The sequence below is a fragment of the Macaca fascicularis genome, chromosome 19, assembly GCF_037993035.2.
Source record: "Macaca fascicularis isolate 582-1 chromosome 19, T2T-MFA8v1.1".
NCBI lineage: Eukaryota > Metazoa > Chordata > Mammalia > Primates > Cercopithecidae > Macaca > Macaca fascicularis.
This window is the reverse complement of record NC_088393.1, coordinates 3,313,224-3,331,714: the sequence shown is the minus strand read 5'-3', so window position 1 is coordinate 3,331,714 and position 18,491 is coordinate 3,313,224. Positions and strand designations below refer to the sequence as shown.

The 18,491-nt window shown below is 54.5% G+C and overlaps 1 protein-coding gene across 7 annotated transcripts in view; it reads left to right on the top strand.

Moving 5' to 3' along the window:
* Positions 1 to 18,491, top strand: part of GNG7 (G protein subunit gamma 7) — a 209,797-nt gene that overhangs the window by 51,728 nt on the left and 139,578 nt on the right. For 6 of the 7 annotated variants that reach the window (XR_010583307.1, XR_010583310.1, XM_045380290.2 and 3 more), the window contains exon 2: positions 6,006 to 6,062. The gene's annotated coding sequence lies outside the window, so the exon portion shown is untranslated. Of the gene's footprint in view, positions 1 to 4,051; positions 4,113 to 6,005; positions 6,063 to 18,491 lie in introns of those variants that run through there. The other variant, XR_010583309.2, reaches the window with a different exon arrangement.

Sequence of the window (18,491 nt, the reverse complement as noted above, 5' to 3'; positions counted from 1 at the left end):
AGGCATGAGCCACCGCACCCGGCTGTATTTGGGGTTCTTTGTTTTGTTTTTGGACTCCACAATATGTGGGATTATGCAGTAATTTTCTCCCTCGGCATCTGGCCTATTTCACTTGGCATCATATTCTCCAGGTTCTACAAGGGGGAATTTTATAGCATGTGAATATTTTAATTTCTTTTTTTTTTTTTTTTTTTTTTTTTTTGAGACAGAGTCTCGCTTAGCCGTCCAGGCTGGAGTGCAGTAGTATGATCTCGGCTTACTGCAACCACTGTCTCCCAGGTTCAAGTGATTCTCCCATCTCAGCCTCCCGAGTAGCTGGGATTACAGGCGTCCACCACCACACCTGGCTAATTTTTGTATTTTAGTAGAGATGAGGTTTCACCATGTTGCTCAGGCTGGTCTTGAACTCCTGACCTCAGGTGATCTGCCTGTCTCGGCCTCCCAAAGTGCTGGGATAGCAGGCATGAGCCACTGCACCCGGCCTATTTTAATTTTTTTAAAAAAGAAATTTGTCAGGTACGGTGGCTCATGCCTGTCATCCCAGCACTTTGGGAGGCTGAGGAGGGTGGATTGCCTGAGCCCAGGAATTCGAGACCAGCCTGGCCAATATGGCATAACACTATCTCTACAAAAAATACAAAAATTAGCCGGGCGTGGTGATGGGCACCTGTAATCCCAGCTACTTGGGAGGCCGAGGCAGAAGAATCACTTGAACCTGAGAGGTGGAGGTTGCAATGAGCTGAGATCGTGCCACTGCACTCCAGCCTGGGTGACAGAGTGAGATTGTCTTAAAAAAAAAAAAAAAAAGAAAGGAGAGAGAGAAAGGCGAGAGAGAAAAAAAGAGAGAGAAAAGAAAGAGAAGAAAGAAGGAAAGAAAGAAAAAGAAAAGAGACAAAGGAAGAGAGAAAGAGAGAAAAAGAGGGAGGAAGGAAAGAGGGATGGAGGGAAAGAAGGGAAGAAGGGAGAAAGGAGGGAAGGAGGGAGAGAGGGAAGGAAAGAAGGAAGGAAGGAAGGAAGTCAGACAGAGATCTGGAGAAGCACCTCCAGGACACAGTGGGGAGCGCTGGGAGTCAGTAGCAGCCCTTCCTACACGAGGTGCCCTGACCACCACCACCGTCCGTGGCCTCTGTGTCCCAGGGGGACTGATCTCTCCCTGCTGGCATTCGGCACCTGCTACCTGGAGTGTTTCTTGCCTGTGTCTGAGACTTGCCTGCCTGCTGGGTGGAAGGGCCAGCTGCACACAGGCGCCCAGGGCCCTAAGCCGGATTTAAGGCCGGGTTATTGGCGCCTTGAAATCCATACTAATTTATGAACAGGAGGTCCCAGCGGTTCATGTCGCCCCTGGCTGGGCAGTTTCTGAGAGGACTCAACCCCCGCGGAGAGGTCTCGCCTCCTTGGCTCCACTGCTGGCCGCACAAGTCAATTGTGATTCGTCCACACAGGGAACATGAAAACCCAGCATTTCTGTCGGGCTGAGCGAGCGCTGAAGGTCGCTGGGGGACAGCCTGGCACCAGCTGGTGCAGCTCAAGGCCCGAGGACAGAGCGGCTGGGACACGGCTTCACCCACGCTGTGTTCGCCTCTGACCCGGGCTGCTCTGGGGCTGAGCACAGACCGGCGGGGATCCGCTCAGCCCTGCAGTTGCCTCATTGCGGAGTCCAAGGTCTTGAGGACAGCCAGGGGCTGGGGTTAAAGGGCTGGGGAGAGGGAGGTTTGCAGTGAAGGCAGAGAATGAGAACCCATCTTAAAAATGATTCCTAGGGCTGGGCGCGGTGGCTCAAGCCTGTAATCCCAGCACTTTGGGAGGCCTAGGCGGGCGGATCACGTGAGGTCAGGAGTTCGAGACCAGCCTGGCCAACATGGGGAAACCCCGTCTCTACTAAAAATACAAAAAAAGCTAGCCGGGCGTGGTGGTGGGTGCCTGTAATCCCAAGTACTCGGGAGGCTGAGGCAGGAGAATCGCTTGAACCCGGGAGGTGGAGGTTGCCGTGAGCCGAGATTGCGTCACTGCACTCTAGCCTGGAGGATAGAACGAGACTCTGTCTCAAAACAAAATAAAAAAATAAAAAATAAGATTCCTGTGACACAAATATTCATAGCAGCAGATTCACAATCGCCAACAAGTAGGAACAAGCCGATGGTCTATCCGCGGGTGAATGGATTTAAAAACCATGTCCCTTGGCCGTGCGGGGTGGCTCAAGCCTGTCATCCCAGCACTTTGGGAGGCCTAGACGGGCGGATCACCAGGTCAGGAGATCGAGACCATCCTGGCTAACACGGTGAAACCCCGTCTCTACTAAAAGTACAAAAAAATTAGCCGGGTGTGGTGGTGGGCGCCTGTAGACCCAGCTACTCGGGAGGCTGAGGCAGGAGAATGGCGTGAACCCAGGAGGCGGAGCTTGCAGTGAGCCGAGATCGCGCCACTGCACTCCAGCCTGGGTGACAGAGCAAGACTCCGTCTCAAAAAAATAAAAATAAAAATAAAAATAAATAAATAAACAAATACAAACCACGTCCCTCCCTACTCAGGAGGAGTAAGACTCAGCCATGGAAAGGAGCGAGTCTGATACAGGTCACAGCGTGGGTGCACCTTGAGGACGTCACGCTCAGTGAGCGACACTGGACAGTGTGTGACCCCATTTCTATGAAATGTCCGGGACAGGCCCATCCACAGAGACAGGGAGGGGACACATGGGTGCCGGGGCTGGAGACTGGGGGCCGATGGGGAGGGCGCTTCTTTGTAGGAGAATGTTCTGGAACTACATAAAAGTGGTGGTTGCCCAGTTTTGCAAATATACTGAAAACACTGAATTATACACTTTAAGTAGGCGAGTTGTATGGTATGGGCATTATTTCACAAGAAGGCTGTTTGAAAGTAGTGATTCTTAGGGGTGAGTGTCTACATTGAATGTATCCGCCTCTCTCAGTTTGGTGGTTTTGATAAGATGTGCCGTAGCTGTGTACGGAGCCACTGGCAGGGTAGTGGGTTGAAGGGTGCACAGGACCACCACTTCGAATTCATTCAGTAATTTAAGGTTGTCCAGGTGAAATGGCTGCACCTGAATCCCAGCCCTTTCAGAAGACAAGGTGGTGGGAGGATCACTTGAGCCCAGGAGTTCAAGACCAGGCTGGATAACATAGCAATACCCTGTCTCTATTTTAAAAACTTTAAAAATTAGCCCACAAACTAAGCACATTCCTTCCCGAACTTCCCAGTCCATAAAAACTACAACAGTGATTCTCGAAACCTGTAGGCCCAGCTCCTCAGGAGGCTGAGGAAGGAGGATCACTTGAGCCCAGGAGGTGGAGGCTGCAGTGAGCTGTGATTGCATCATTACACTCCAGCCTGGGCGACAGAGTGAGACCCTATCTCAAAAAAACAAAAACAAAAACAAAAACAAAAAAAACATGATTCAAAGTTGAAGGGTTATGTGCATAGCTGCCCTGCAAGGCGGAGGGCAGGAGTCTGGGCCTCCTGCCGCCCCATGGGCATGCCGCTCTAGCCCTTTCATCGCTCATCCCTGCTGCCCTGAGCTGCTGCTATTCTGAGTGGCAAGCCCTGGTGTAGCGGATCCTGCAAGATTCCAGCTGTTTCCAGAGCCCAAGGGTACCAGGGCGTTCCTGTGGCAAGGGCACCACCTGCAGGTGACATCGGGGATTTGCGCTCCCTAACCCCGCCTTTTATTGATGGTAAATTACCCTGGGCTCATAGAACAGAAACTAGCATTTTAAAGTTTGTGTTTTTTTTTTAAATGAACTTTTAATTTTAGATTTTCAGAAGAGTTGCAAAGAAATCCAGAGATCTCGTGTCTGTCTCTCACCAGTTTTCCCTTATGTTAGCATCTTATGAAGTCACCGTGCATTTGGGTTTGGTTTGTTTCTGAGACAGTGCCCTGCTCTGTTGCCCAGGCTGGAGTGCAGTGGCACAATCACAGATCACTGCAGCCTCGACTTCATGGGCTCAAGCGATCCTCCTGCCTCAGCCTCCCAAGTAACTGGGACAACAGGTTTGCACCACCATGCCCAGCTAATTTTTACATTGTTTTTGCAGAGATGGGATCTTGCTATGTTGCCCAGTCTGGACCATGTACTTATGACCACCAGGAAGCTCATGTGGGTACATTTCTATAAGTCAAATTTCACTCTTTATCCCAGTTTCACGATTTTTTCTTCTAAGGTCCCTTTTCTGTTTTAGGATCCTATCCTGGATCCCAAGTGGCTTTTTTTTTTTTTTTTTTTTTTTTTTTTTTCCAGACTGGGACTCATTCTGTCACCCAGGCTAGAGTTCAGTGGCATGATCTCAGCTCACTGCAACCTCCACCTCCTGGGTTCGAACGATTCTCGTGCCCCAGTCTCCCAAGTAGCTGGGATTACAGGCATCCACCACCATGCCTGGCTAATTTTTGTATTTTTAGGAGAGACAGGATTTCAATCTGTTGACCAGGCTGGTCTCGAACTCCTGACCTCAAGTGGTCTGCCTGCCTTGGCCTCCCAAAGTGCTGGGATTACAGGTGTGAGCCACCGCCCCTGGCCCCACGTGGCATTTATTTTTATTTTTTTCTCAGGCAGGATTGCACTCTCTTGCCCAGGCTGGAGTGCAGTGGTGCAATCCTAGCTCACTGCAACCTTGATCTCCCAGAATCAAGCGATCCTCCCATCTCAGCCTCTTGCGTAGCTGGGGTCACAGGCGGGCATCACTACACCCTCCTAACTTTTAAATTTTTTTTGTAAAGATGGGGTAACTTTGTAGAGATGGGGTGACTTGCTGGGGGGACCCCGGACTCCGCACAAGGCCTCCTTGCAGCTGTGGTTTCTCCCAGTAAGAGGACGTGGAGCACGGAGCAGAGTTCACGAAAGGAAAGGCTCGTGGGGTGGGTTGGGGAGGCCAGGCCTGGCTTCCAGGTCCAGCTTCCAGCCCTCTCCCCATGCGTCATGTGGGACATGCCTCATCCCCAGCAGCGAGCTGGGGCAACAGCCCGAAGCACCGTCACCAGCGAGGCTCCCAGAGACCCAGCGCCCACGTTCCTATGGGGGCTGGATCTGCGGCCCCTGCTGCCTGACCCATGCCAGAATTCCAGACTCCAGAGGGAGGCAAGGGTTTCATATAAACCACGGTGTTTGCAGGAACAGCTTTGGCCCTGGAGCGCGTCCTGTCAGTGATGGTGGCGGGCCCCCCCGAGGCCCCTGAGGTGGGGAGTCCCTGGTCACAGCCTCAGGCATGTGGTGCCAGCTTGGTTCTGCTCAGAGACTGCCCGTCCCAGCTGAGCTGGGGCTGAGGGATTTACCAGGATGCAGGACTATCAGGCTAACTCTGGAAAAGTCCTGGGCAGACCTGGATACGTTGGGTGCCTTCTGGGCACCATGGGACTAACTCAGCCTCTTCTTCTTCCTCCCAGGGGGATCACGAAGCTCAGAAGATGTACAGAGTTGTTTTTGATAAATTGTAAAGAGCCATAAAAACATCAATCCTTGCACTCAGTTCAGTTTTCAAACACGTGGAAAATGTATTAGGAATAACGTCATAAATCTCTAATAATAAATGTTTTCAGAAAATTGCCTTCTGCTTCTTTCTTTTTTTTTTCTTTTTTTCTTTTTTTTTTTTTTTTTGAGGCAGAGTCTCACACTGTCGCCCAGGCTGGAGTGCAGTGGCTCGATCCCAGCTCACTGCACCCTCCGCCTCCCAGGTTCAAGTGATTCTTCTGCCTCAGCCTCCTGAGTAGCTGGCACTACAGGCACCCACCACCACATTGGCTAATTTTTGTATTTTTAGTAGAGACGGGGTTTTGCCATGTTGGCCAGGCTGGTCTCGAACTCCTGACTGCAAGACCCTCCTGCCTCGGCCTCCCAAAGTGCTGGGATCACAGGCCTGAGCCACCGCACCTGGTTGCCAAAATGATTTCTGTCCTTGTCCAATCACGAGCGCAAGGCCATTCTCCAGTGCTGACCCCATCAACACGTGCGTGGCACCTCCAGCCACGCCAGTCTAACTCTGTGTGTTTTTTCCAGGGAGCGGAGCTTGGTTTCGGGATCTCGGTGCTGCAGACGGCGAGACCTCCTGCACAGGTCGGTGCTGTGACTCATTTCTTTGCTCTGATTTGAGGCTCGGTTGGCTCTTTTGCACCCTGAATCTAAGACGTGGGGTTGCTGTCAACCCGGTTGTCTTGGCCTTGACCTGGGTCTGTGGGCTTTTTGTATCCACCAAGTGTGAGTAATGGGGAGCGGGTGCGGGGGAACAGCTGCTAGCCCCTGGCAGAGTTTCCCACCCACGAGGCCGGGAACGTGGCACTCACTGGTCCTACTGGTGCCGGAGCCCCTGGACGGGGTCAGGGTGGGAAGCCCTTGGCGGTGCTGCCTGCCTTTCCGGTGTCTTCATGCCGTGGTAGGGAGTTTGAAGGAGGGTGCCTCAGCCTTCACCCCTATCTCCTGTGCACCTGGAGAATAACCCGTCGCTGGCCCTTTAGCTCTCCTCTGTTGGTTTACTGCTCGTTTTTCTCCCTAAAGAATCATGAGTGACTTTTAAAATGTAGGAAGAGGAAATCATTTAAAAATAAGTAGAAAGGAAGGCAGAAGTGTCCAGAAAAGGCAAAGCCGTAGGAACAGAAAGGGACTCATGGTGGCCGGAGGCTGGGGACGTGCATGTGCGCCGGGGGCTTGCCAGGGACATGGAAATGGACCCAATGGTCGGGTGGGGGTGGCTGCAAACCTGGTGAACTTACTAAAAAATCTTTTTTAAAAAGTTTTAATTTTTTTTTTAAGAGTTAGGGTCTTGGCCAGGCATGGTGGCTCATGCCTGTAATCCCAGCACTTTGGGAGGCCGAGGCGGGTGGATCATCTGAGGTCAGGAGTTCCAGACCAGCCTGACCAACATGGTGAAACCCCATCTCTACTAAAAATAGGAAAATTAGCCAGGCGTGGTGGCGCAGGCCTGTAATTCAAGCTACTCGGGAGGCTGAGGCACGAGAATCACTTGAGCCTGGGAGGCAGTGGTTACAGTGAGCCAAGATCATGCCACTGCACTCCAGCCTGGGCAACAGAGCGAAGCTCCTTCTAAAAAAAAGAGAGAGAGAGAAGAAAAAAGAAAAAGAAAAGAAAGAAAGCAAAAACAAAACAAAACAAAACAAAAAACAAACCAGAAAGGAGTTAGGGTTTGCTTTGTTGCCCAGGCTGGTCTTGAACTCCTTGGCTTAAGTCATCCTCCTACTTTGACCTCCCAAAGTGCCAGGATTACAGGTGTGAGCCACTGCACCTGGCCCTGAAGTATCTTTGAGCAGTACACTTCACTTGAATTTTATGGCATGTAATGTGCGCCTTAAAAATGCATATTTTAGCCAAGCCCAAGATAAATCATTTTGGTCTCGTCCTTAGTAGACAATGGTCATGAGAGGTAATTCAAAAACAGATGTACTCAAAAGTAAAGAATATGTTCAAATGTAGCAATAAGGCAAAGACTCCAAATGTCCATCAATGGGTACGTGGATCAGCAGAACATCCTCCATCCACACCGTGGAGTATTACTCAGCCGTGAAAAGGAATGAGGCTTTGACACAGGCCACAGTGTGGGTGTGCCTTGAGAGCGTCACTCTCAGTAAGAGATGCCAGACACCAAAGGCCACACAGCATGTGATGCCATTTCTACGAAATGTTCAGGACAGGCCAATCCACAGAGGCAGGGAGGGCACGCGTGGGTGCCGAGCCTGGGAGAGGCATGGGAAGTGATGGTTGATGTGTTTTTTCTTGGTGTAATTAGAATGTTCTGGAATTAGATAGTAGTGATGGTTGCAGGACTCTGTGAATGTACTAAATGCCACTGTATTGTGCATTTTCTTTTTATTTTATGATTTTTTTCTTATTTTTGGTCCCTCAGAGAATACCCAGAAAGAATTATGCATTTTTAATGGGTGCACTGTATGTCATATGAATTATATCTCAATAACATGATACATGTATAGATAGATAGAGCTATTTTACATAATAGGTGCAGTGGCTCACGCCTGTAATCCCAGCACTTTGGGAGGCCAAGGTGGGTGGATCACCTGAGGTCAGGAGTTTGAGACCAGCCTGGCCAACTTGGCGAAACCTCTTCTCTACTAAAAATACAAAAATTAGCTGGGCGTGGTGTCGGGCGCCTGTTATCCCAGCTACTTGGGGGGCTGAAGTGGGAGGATTGCTTGAACCCAGGAGACGGAGGTTGCAGTGAGCTGAGATTGCACCACTGCACTTCAGCCTGGGTGACAGAGCGAGACTCCATCTCAGAAATAATAAAATAAAATAAAGTGTAGATACAAAAAGTATAGATATAAAATATATGTATAATATTTATTTGTTTATGAAGCCAAACATAAAAATGTAAAAGAGTTCATAGTGTACAATTCCACTTACAGGAAAATTCTAGAAAAGGTGACAGAGATCAGAGGTGGCCTGGAGGCTGGGGGGTAGGATCGGGGCAGCTCTGGGGGCCGATGGCAGCATCCCATTGAGATTATGCTGATGGTTGCACAGCTGTAGAAATGAATGGCAACCCTTCGAACCATGTGTGCTTAAAGATGAGCGTGCCGGCCGGGCGCGGTGGCTCAAGCCTGTAATCCCAGCACTTTGGGAGGCCGAGACGGGCGGATCACAAGGTCAGGAGATCGAGACCATCCTGGCTAACACGGCGAAACCCCGTCTCTACTAAAAACACAAAAAATTAGCCGGGCGAGGTGGCGGGCGCCTGTGGTCCCAGCTACTCGGGAGGCTGAGGCAGGAGAATGGCGGGAACCCGGGAGGCGGAGCTTGCAGTGAGCTGAGATCTGGCCACTGCACTCCAGCCTGGGCGACAGAGCGAGACTCCGTCTCAAAAAAAAAAAAAAAAAAAAGATGAGCATGCCCTGTGTGCATCTCAGGGTGTGTAACTCGCACCCCAGTGAAGCCGTGACACCAACAGAAAAGCTCAGCCTGAAAAAGGAGGCGCAGGGCGGGAAGGCGTGCAGAGCCCGGAGAGGTCTCGGACTTTGCATTTCTGGTGCACATGGTACAGGGCAGGAAGGTGTGCAGAGCCTGGAGAGGCTCAGACTTTGCATTTCCGGTGCCGAAGGCGCAGGGCCGGAAGGTCTGCAGAGCCCAGAGAGGTGTCGGAGTTTGCATTTCTGGTGCACATAGTGCAGGGCCCGAAGGTCTGCAGAGCCTGGAGAGGTCTTGGACTTTGCATTTCTGGTGCACATGGTACAGGGCGGGAAGGTGTGCAGAGCCTGGAGAGGCTCAGACTTTGCATTTCCGGTGCCGAAGGCGCAGGGCTGGAAGGTGTGTAGAGCCCGGAGACGTCTCGGACTTTGCATTTCTGGTGCACATGGTACAGGGCGGGAAGGTGTGCAGAGCCCAGAGAGGCTCAGACTTTGCATTTCCGGTGCACATGGTGCAGGGCTGGAAGGTGTGCAGAGCCCAGAGAGGTCTTGGACTTTGCATTTCCGGTGCACATGGTGCAGGGCCGGAAGGTGTGCAGAGCCCAGAGAGGCTCAGACTTTGCATTTCCGGTGCACATGGTGCAGGGCTGGAAGGTGTGCAGAGCCCAGAGAGGTCTTGGACTTTGCATTTCCGGTGCACATGGTGCAGGGCCGGAAGGTGTGCAGAACCCGGAGAGGTCTTGGACTTTGCATTTCCGGTGCACATGGTGCAGGGCGGGAAGGTGTGCAGAGCCCAGAGAGGCTCAGACTTTGCATTTCCGGTGCCGACGCGCAGAGCCAGGGCAGGAAGGTGTGTGGAGCCCGGAGACAGCTCAGACTTTGCATTCCCAGAGCTGGCTGGGACCACCACTGGTTTGGTGTTGGGCTTCTTCAAACATTCAGTTCTGGCCGGGCGCCATGGCTCACGCCTGTAATCCCAACACTCTGGGAGGCCAAGGCGGCAGGATGGCTTGAGCCCAGGAGTTTGAGATCAGCCTGGGCAACAGAGCGATATCCTCATCTCTACAGAAAATTAGCCAGGTATGGTGGCACGCACCTGTAGTCCCTGCTACGTGGGAGGCTGAAGTGGGGGGGGATTGTTTAAGCCCAAGACTTTGAGACCAGCCTGGGCAACATGATGAAACCCCATCTCTACAAGAAATACAGAAATTAGCAAGACGTAGTGGTGCACACCTGAAATCCCAGCTACTTAAGAGGCTGAGGTGGAAGGATCGCTGGAGCCCGGGAGGTCGAGGCTGCAGTGGGCTATGATTGCACCACTGCACTCTAACCTGGGCAACAGAGAGAAAGACCCTTTCTCTAAAAAAACAAAAAGAAATAACCCTATTCATTTCAACAGGGAAACGCTAGCAGCTGCGGAACTGTTTGCAAGCTAGGATATGGCAGTTCTCAGCAGAAACATTACGATTTCTGGTCTCCCATGGGCGCCTTTGGAAAGACTACCGGTGATGGGGTCATCGTTCTCCATGACCCGTCCCAGCGACACGTGTCCCATGATGGGGGTCTGTGAGAACAGCTCTCTGGCAGGCAGGCTGTAGGCTGGTGGGGCTGCCCACTAAGCCCCCAGGGCCTGGGTGGGAGCTGCTAGATCCTCTCGTTGGACACTGGTGGATGTAGGCACCTCCTGCAGCGGATGTAACAAGTGTCCACTGATGTGGAACGGTTTCTCGCACACACAGTTATTATGTGACAGCTCTGCAGCTCGGAAGTCTAACATAGGGCCGGGCGCGGTGGCTCACACCTGTAATCCCAGCACTTTGGGAGGTCGAGGCGGGCGGATCGCCTGAGGTCAGGAGTTTGAGACCAGCCTGGCTGACATGGTGAAACCCCATCTCTACTAAAAATACAAAAAAACTAGCCAGGTGTGGTGGTGTGCGTCTGTAGTCCCAGACACTCAGGAGGCTGAGGCAGGAGAATCCCTTGAGCCCGGGAGGCAGAGGTTGCAGAGCCGAGATTGCACCACTGCACTCCAGCCTGGGCGACAGAGTGAGACTCCATCTCAAAAAAAAAAAAAAAAAAAAGCCTCACATAGGCCTCACTGGGCAAAAATCAAGGAAAATCAAGGTGTGGGCAGGGCCCATCCCTTCTTGGGACTCCAGGCCAGAATCTGGTTCCCGCATTTCCTAGCGTCTAGAGGCACCCACATCACTTGGCTCGGGGGCCCCTCCTCCCCGTTCACAGCCACAGTGAAACCTCTTCCAGTCTGACTCTCACCCTCCTGCTTCCTCTCCTGAGGACCCTATGAGGACACCGGGGCCCCCAGATCACCCCGGATGCTTTCCTGTCTCACAATCCTTAACTTCATCCTGTCTGCAGTGCCTTTTGATGTGGAGCTGACCTGTGCATGGGATCTGGGGTTAGGATGGGGCTGTCGCTGGGAGCCTGCTGTCCTCTCTGCTGAAATGGGCAGCCAGCTGGAGGGGTGAACAGAGCCGACTTCCTCCCTTGCCGGTCACTCGCGCGCCCATGACCTCAAGGAGAGAGGAAGAGGCTCCCTGTAGGAATCCGCCGGGTGCGCCTCTGGCCATCGCTGGGCTGGGTTCTTGAGGCTGAGAGCCACTGGGGGTCAGCTGCGTGACCCGAGTCCCTTCTTCTTGTACCACTTCCGGGGACCACCTGCCAGTTTCTGGGGTGCCTCCCCTTCATTTCATAGACTTAAGTTTCTCTAGCAGGTCATTTTAGGGATGGCAATTTGGCCTGAAGCCGTTTGATCCCTGATTGAGGCCAGAACTTGGTGAGTTGCTGGGTGCGGTGGCTTGCACCAGTCATCCCAGCACTTTGGGAGGCCAAGGTGGGAGGATCACGTGAGCCCAGGAGTTTGAGACCAGCCTGGGCAACATAGCAAGACCCCATCTGTACCAAAAAATTAAAAAATTAGCCGGGTGTTATGGTGTGTACCTGTAGTCCCAGCTACACTGGCGGCCAAGGCAGGAGGATCACTTGAGCCCAGGAGGTCAAGGCTGCAGTGAGCTATGATTGCACCACTGCACTCCGGCCTGGGCAACAGGGCAAGACCCTGTCTCCAAAAAATAAACAACAACTAAAAAGGTAAAATGAAGAAAAATACAAAGAAGGCGAAGCCCCTAAGTTCCCCCAACCCGGCACTAATGGGCGTCAGCATCTTGACAAGCCTGTCCTGGGATTTTTGTGAATTACGTTCCCCTGTAGATTTCACATGAGGAGGGTTCTGTTCTCTCATGTCCTCATTCCCATCACTGGGCGTCCTTCCTCGTTGAGAAACCTTGACGTCCACCCTCATTCCTGATGCTCGTTAAGGAACTCCCTGTGATAGGGGGTGGTGACTTACCACTTTAAAAATAATTTTATAATGTGTCTAACTCGTCCCCCCAGCTGGGCTTTTGGGTGTCTCTCTTTTTCTTTACCTCTCTTTCTCTCTTCCTCTCTCTCTCTTTCCTTCGTTCCTCTCTGTCTCTTTCTTTCTTTCCTTCCCCCTCTCTCTATCTCTCACCTTCCTCCCTGTCCCCCCTTTCTCCTTCCTTCCTATCTCTATCTCCCTCTCTCCGCTGCTTCCTTCCCTCCCTCCTCCCTCCCTCCTCCCCTTCCTCCTCCCTCCCTCCTCCCCTTCCTCCTCCCTCCCTCCTCCCCTTCCTCCTTCCTCCCTCCTCCCCTTCCTCCTTCCTTCCCTCTCTCCCTCCTTCCTTCTCTCACTCCTTCCCTCCCTCCTTCCTCCCTCACTCCCTCCTTCCCTCCCTCCCTGCCTCCTTCCTTTCCTCCTTCCCTGCCTCCTTCCTTTCCTCCTTCCCTCCTTCCTTCTTCCTTTTCTCCTTCCTTTCCTCCCTCCCTCCTTCCTCCCCTCCCTCCTTCCTCCCTCCCTCCTTCCTTCTGTCCCTCCCTCCTTCCTTCCTTTCTTCCCTCCCTTCCTCCTTCCTGCCCTCCCTCCTTCCCTTCTTTCCTTCCTTCCTCCCTCTCTTCTTCCTTCCTTCCCTCCCCCCTCTCCTTCCCTCCCTCCTTCCTTCCTTTCTCCCTCCCTCCCTCCTTCCTTCCTTCCTTCCTTCCCTCCCTCCCTCCTTCCTTCCTTCACTTCCTCACTCCCTCCTTCCTCCTTTCCCCCCTCCCTCCTTCCTCCACTCCCTCCCTCCCTCCTTCCTTCCTTCCATCCTTCCCCCACTCCCTCCTTCCTTCCTTTCTTCCTTCCTTCCATCCCTCCCCCACTCCCTCCTTCCCCGCCTCCCTCCCTCCCTCTCTCCTTCCTTCCTGAATCCTTCCCCTTGGATGGTTGAGGTTTCAGTTAAATTCCTGCGAGTGGATTTGCTGCTGAGCTCTGTGCATGTGATCTACATTTGACATCCAGCCACAAGGACCTCCAGAAACGCCCCATTCCTTCCTGGAGTGCTCGTTCCCCACCCTGCCAGCTGCAGCGATGAGATCTTTGCCAAGCTGGCAAGTAGGGGTGCACATCTTTGTTTTGTTTGGGTGTCCTCGGTGGCCGGTGAATCCGACCGTTCTCTGGGCGTTCCTTCTGTGGACTGCCAGGCTGGGCTCTTTGATGACCTTTCTGTTCCGACGTTTCAGGTGCATTGATTTGTTTGAACAGTTTATAAACGTTGGTTTGAACTCTGCAAATATTTTCCTGAGCGTGCCTTTTGACTTTGCTTATGGTGGGTTTTGCCATAGAGGATTTTTTTTTTTTTTTTTGGACAGAGTCTCACTCTGTTGCCCAGGCTGCAGTGTAGTGGCACGATCTCGGCCCACTGCCACCACCTCCTCCCGGGTTCAAGAGATTCTCCCGCCTCAGCCTCCTGAGTAGCTGGGATTACAGGTGTGCGCCACCACGCTGGGCTAATTTTTGTATTTTTAGAGACGGGGTTTCACCATCTTGGCCAGGCTGGTCTCGAACCCCTGACCTCAAGTGATCCTCTTGCCTCAGCCTCCCAAAATGCTGGAATTGCAGGCGTGAGCCACTGCGCCTGGCCAGGATTTTAAATGTTTGTTACACATGAGCATCTCCTTTGTTTTTTTATGAGTTTCTTCCAAATTTTTTTTTTTTTTTTTTTTTTTTTTTTTTTTTTTTTTTTTTTTTTTTTTTTGAGACGGAGTCTCGCGCTGTCACCCAGGCTGGAGTGCAGTGGCCGGATCTCAGCTCACTGCAAGCTCCGCCTCCCAGGTTCAAGCCATTCTCCTGCCTCAGCCTCCCAAGTAGCTGGGACTACAGGCGCCCGCCACCTCGCCCGGCTAGTTTTTTTTTTGTATTTTTTAGTAGAGACGGGGTTTCACCGTGTTAACCAGGATGGTCTCGATCTCCTGACCTCGTGATCCGCCCGTCTCGGCCTCCCAAAGTGCTGGGATTACAGGCTTGAGCCACCGCGCCCGGCCCCAAATTTTAAGATTATAAAAAATATCACCTGTATTTCGTTCTGATTGCGTGTTTTACACTTAAATTCTGAACTATTTGAAATTTAACTATGCTAGTGGGTCTCACAGAGGGAGCAGGGGTGATTCTGACCCAACCCTCACTTCCCCTCCCCAGGGGATGCTGGGAGATGTCTAGGGATGTCTCTGGTTGTCATGAGCGGGGGGTGCTCCTGGCACGGAGTGGGTGGAGGTCAGGGACGCTGCTCAACACGGCCCCATCCCGGAGAATAATCCAGCCCCGATGTCTACAGGGCCAGGAAGGAGAGACCCTCTCCTCTCCTCTCCTCTCCTCTCCTCTCCGCTCCGCTCCGCTCCGCTCCGCTCCTCTCCTCTCCGCTCCGCTCCGCTCCGCTCCTCTCCGCTCCGCTCCGCTCCTCTCCGCTCCTCTCCGCTCCTCTCCGCTCCGCTCCTCTCCTCTCCTCTCCGCTCCGCTCCGCTCCGCTCCTCTCCTCTCCTCTCCTCTCCTCTCCTCTCCTCTCCGCTCCTCTCCTCTCCTCTCCTCTCCTCTCCTCTCCGCTCCGCTCCGCTCCTCTCCTCTCCGCTCCGCTCCTCTCCGCTCCTCTCCGCTCCGCTCCGCTCCGCTCCTCTCCGCTCCTCTCCGCTCCTCTCCGCTCCGCTCCTCTCCTCTCCTCTCCTCTCCTCTCCTCTCCTCTCCTCTCCGCTCCTCTCCTCTCCTCTCCTCTCCTCTCCTCTCCTCTCCTCTCCTCTCCTCTCCGCTCCTCTCCGCTCCTCTCCTCTCCGCTCCGCTCCGCTCCTCTCCGCTCCGCTCCGCTCCTCTCCGCTCCTCTCCTCTCCGCTCCTCTCCGCTCCTCTCCGCTCCTCTCCGCTCCGCTCCTCTCCTCTCCTCTCCTCTCCTCTCCTCTCCTCTCCTCTCCTCTCCGCTCCGCTCCTCTCCTCTCCTCTCCTCTCCTCTCCTCTCCTCTCCTCTCCGCTCCTCTCCTCTCCTCTCCTCTCCGCTCCGCTCCTCTCCTCTCCTCTCCGCTCCGCTCCTCTCCGCTCCTCTCCTCTCCGCTCCTCTCCGCTCCTCTCCTCTCCTCTCCTCTCCTCTCCGCTCCGCTCCTCTCCGCTCCTCTCCGCTCCTCTCCGCTCCTCTCCGCTCCGCTCCGCTCCGCTCCTCTCCTCTCCGCTCCTCTCCTCTCCGCTCCTCTCCGCTCCTCTCCGCTCCGCTCCTCTCCGCTCCTCTCCTCTCCGCTCCTCTCCTCTCCGCTCCTCTCCGCTCCTCTCCGCTCCGCTCCGCTCCGCTCCTCTCCTCTCCTCTCCTCTCCTCTCGGCTCCGCTCCGCTCGGCTCCGCTCCGCTCGGCTCCGCTCCGCTCGGCTCCGCTCCGCTCCGCTCCGCTCCTCTCCTCTCCTCTCCTCTCCGCTCCTCTCCTCTCCTCTCCGCTCCTCTCCTCTCCTCTCCTCTCCTCTCCTCTCCTCTCCTCTCCGCTCCTCTCCTCTCCTCTCCTCTCCGCTCCGCTCCTCTCCGCTCCGCTCCGCTCCTCTCCTCTCCTCTCCTCTCCTCTCCTCTCCTCTCCTCTCCGCTCCTCTCCTCTCCTCTCCTCTCCGCTCCTCTCCTCTCCTCTCCTCTCCGCTCCGCTCCTCTCCTCTCCGCTCCTCTCCTCTCCTCTCCTCTCCTCTCCGCTCCGCTCCTCTCCGCTCCGCTCCTCTCCGCTCCGCTCCGCTCCTCTCCTCTCCTCTCCGCTCCGCTCCTCTCCTCTCCTCTCCGCTCCGCTCCGCTCCGCTCCTCTCCTCTCCTCTCCTCTCCTCTCCTCTCCTCTCCTCTCCGCTCCGCTCCGCTCCGCTCCTCTCCGCTCCGCTCCGCTCCTCTCCTCTCCTCTCCGCTCCGCTCCTCTCCTCTCCGCTCCGCTCCGCTCCGCTCCTCTCCTCTCCTCTCCTCTCCTCTCCTCTCCGCTCCGCTCCGCTCCGCTCCTCTCCTCTCCGCTCCTCTCCGCTCCTCTCCTCTCCTCTCCTCTCCTCTCCTCTCCTCTCCTCTCCGCTCCTCTCCGCTCCTCTCCTCTCCTCTCCTCTCCTCTCCTCTCCGCTCCTCTCCTTTCCTTTCCCTTCTTTTCTCTTCTCTTCTCTTCTCTTTTTTTTTTTTTTTTTTTTTTTGAGACGGAGTCTTGCTCTGTCGCCCAAGCTGGAGTGCTGTGGCGCGATCCTGGCTCACTGCAAGCTCCGCCTCCTGGGTTCACGCCATTCTCCTGCCCCAGCCTCCCGAGTAGCTGGGACTACAGGTGCCCGCCACTGCGCCCGGCTCATTTTTTGTATTTTTAGTAGAGACGGGGTTTCACCATGGTCTCGATCTCCTGACCTTGTGATCCGCCCGCCTCGGCCTCCCAAAGTGCTGGGATTACAGGCATGAGCCACCGCGCCCGGCCTTCTCTTCTCTTTTCTTTTCCTTCTGACAGAGTCTCGTTCTGTCACCTAGGCTGGAGTGCAGTGGCACGATCTCAGCTCACTGCAACCTCCGCCTCCTGCGTTCAAGTAATTCTCTGCCTCAGCCCCCCGAGTAGCTGGGATTACAAGTGCATGCCACCACGCCCAGCTAATTTTTGTATATTTAGTAGAGACGGGGTTTCACCATGTTGGCCAGGCTGGTCTTGAACTCCTGACCTCGTGATCCACCTGCGTCAGCCTCCCCAAGTGCTGGGGTGACAGGCGTGAGCCACCGCGCCTACCCCATTCATTATTTCAGAACTGACTTCAGTCCCTAGAGTTTATCTGGACACCCGAATAAACTCCCAATGGGGCAGTCAGTGTAAACCAGGGGACCCCCAGCTCCTGGGATTCACCTCTTTTCTCCCTCCCCATTCAGGGTGTGGATTTCAATGTGTGCAGCCTCCTGGGACTTCAGCAGGGCAGAGGATCATGGGACGCAGAGTTTCTTGGGGTCCGTGGAATCCCCTAACCCGGGGGGTCTCACCCAGGGGTGATTCTGCCCCCAGAGGACATCTGTAATTGTCTTGATGGAGGGGTGCTCCTGGCATGGAGTGGATGGAGGCCAGGGACGCTGCTCAGCACCCTATGGTGCCCTGGACAGCCCCACACCGGAGAACCATCAGGCTCTGATGTCCACAGCACCCAAGGGGAGGCCCCAGTAGAGGGACGGAATTAGTGGCGAGCAGGCATGGTGCCGGCTGACCTCGAAGGGGTCCTCTGTTACACAGGATGGCGTGGGATGCGGGTTCTTCCTGATCTTTTAATAATGTTTTTTTTTTTTTTTTTTTTGAGACGGAGTCTGGCTCTGTCACCCAGGCTGGAGTGCAGTGGCGCAATCTCGGCTCACTGCAAGCTCCGCCTCCCGGGTTCATGCCATTCTCCTGCCTCAGCCTCCCGAGTAGCTGGGACTACAGGCGCCGCCACCTCGCCCAGCTAGTTTTTTGTATTTTTTTAGTAGAGACGGGGTTTCAACGTGTTAGCCAGGATGGTCTCGATCTCCTGACCTCGTGATCCGCCCGTCTCGGCCTCCCAAAGTGCTGGGATTACAGGCTTGAGCCACCGCGCCCGGCCTCTTTTAATAATGTTGATAGTCATTCATTGAGCACCTCCTGTTTGCTGGGCGCTGGGCTAGGCGAGTGCGGCTTTGGTTCCTGGGGGCACAGGGTGGGAAGCTTAAAACTCACCTCCCTACGAGAATGGACGAGGACGAGAGCAAGGCTGTGAGGGGTGCAGGCGCCTGCCGGGGTCTCTGACCTCTGGGTGGCAGCCTCTGCAGGAGAGCAGGTGCGCCGCCAAGTGAGGGCCGTGGCTGCCTGTCCTGGTGACAAAACCAGCACCGTGATGCCCTGCTCCTATCTTCTGTAGACCCCAAGCAGCAAAGACGGCCGGCCGGGGCGCGGGGAGCCTGTTCCTTGGGTCTGGGAAGCTCGGTTTGCAGAGGGCCGTTGTTACCGCTGGCGGCCACCAGGGGGCAGAGGAGGCCCATGGAGTCTCCTGAGCCCGGGCCTGGAGCCGGGAGGGGGCTGGAGATGCGGGGGGTTGCAAGTAGGGACGGGGATGCAGGGGGTGCAGGTGGGTGCAGATGAGGACAAGTGGGGATGGAGGTGCAGGTGGGGACAGAGGTGCAGGTGAGGACGGGGTGCAGGTGGGTACAGGTGGGTGCAGATGAGGACAAATGGGGTGGGGGTATAGGTGAGGACGGAGGTGCAGGTGGGCGCAGGTGGGGACAGAGGTGCAGGTGAGGATGGGGTGCAGGTGGGT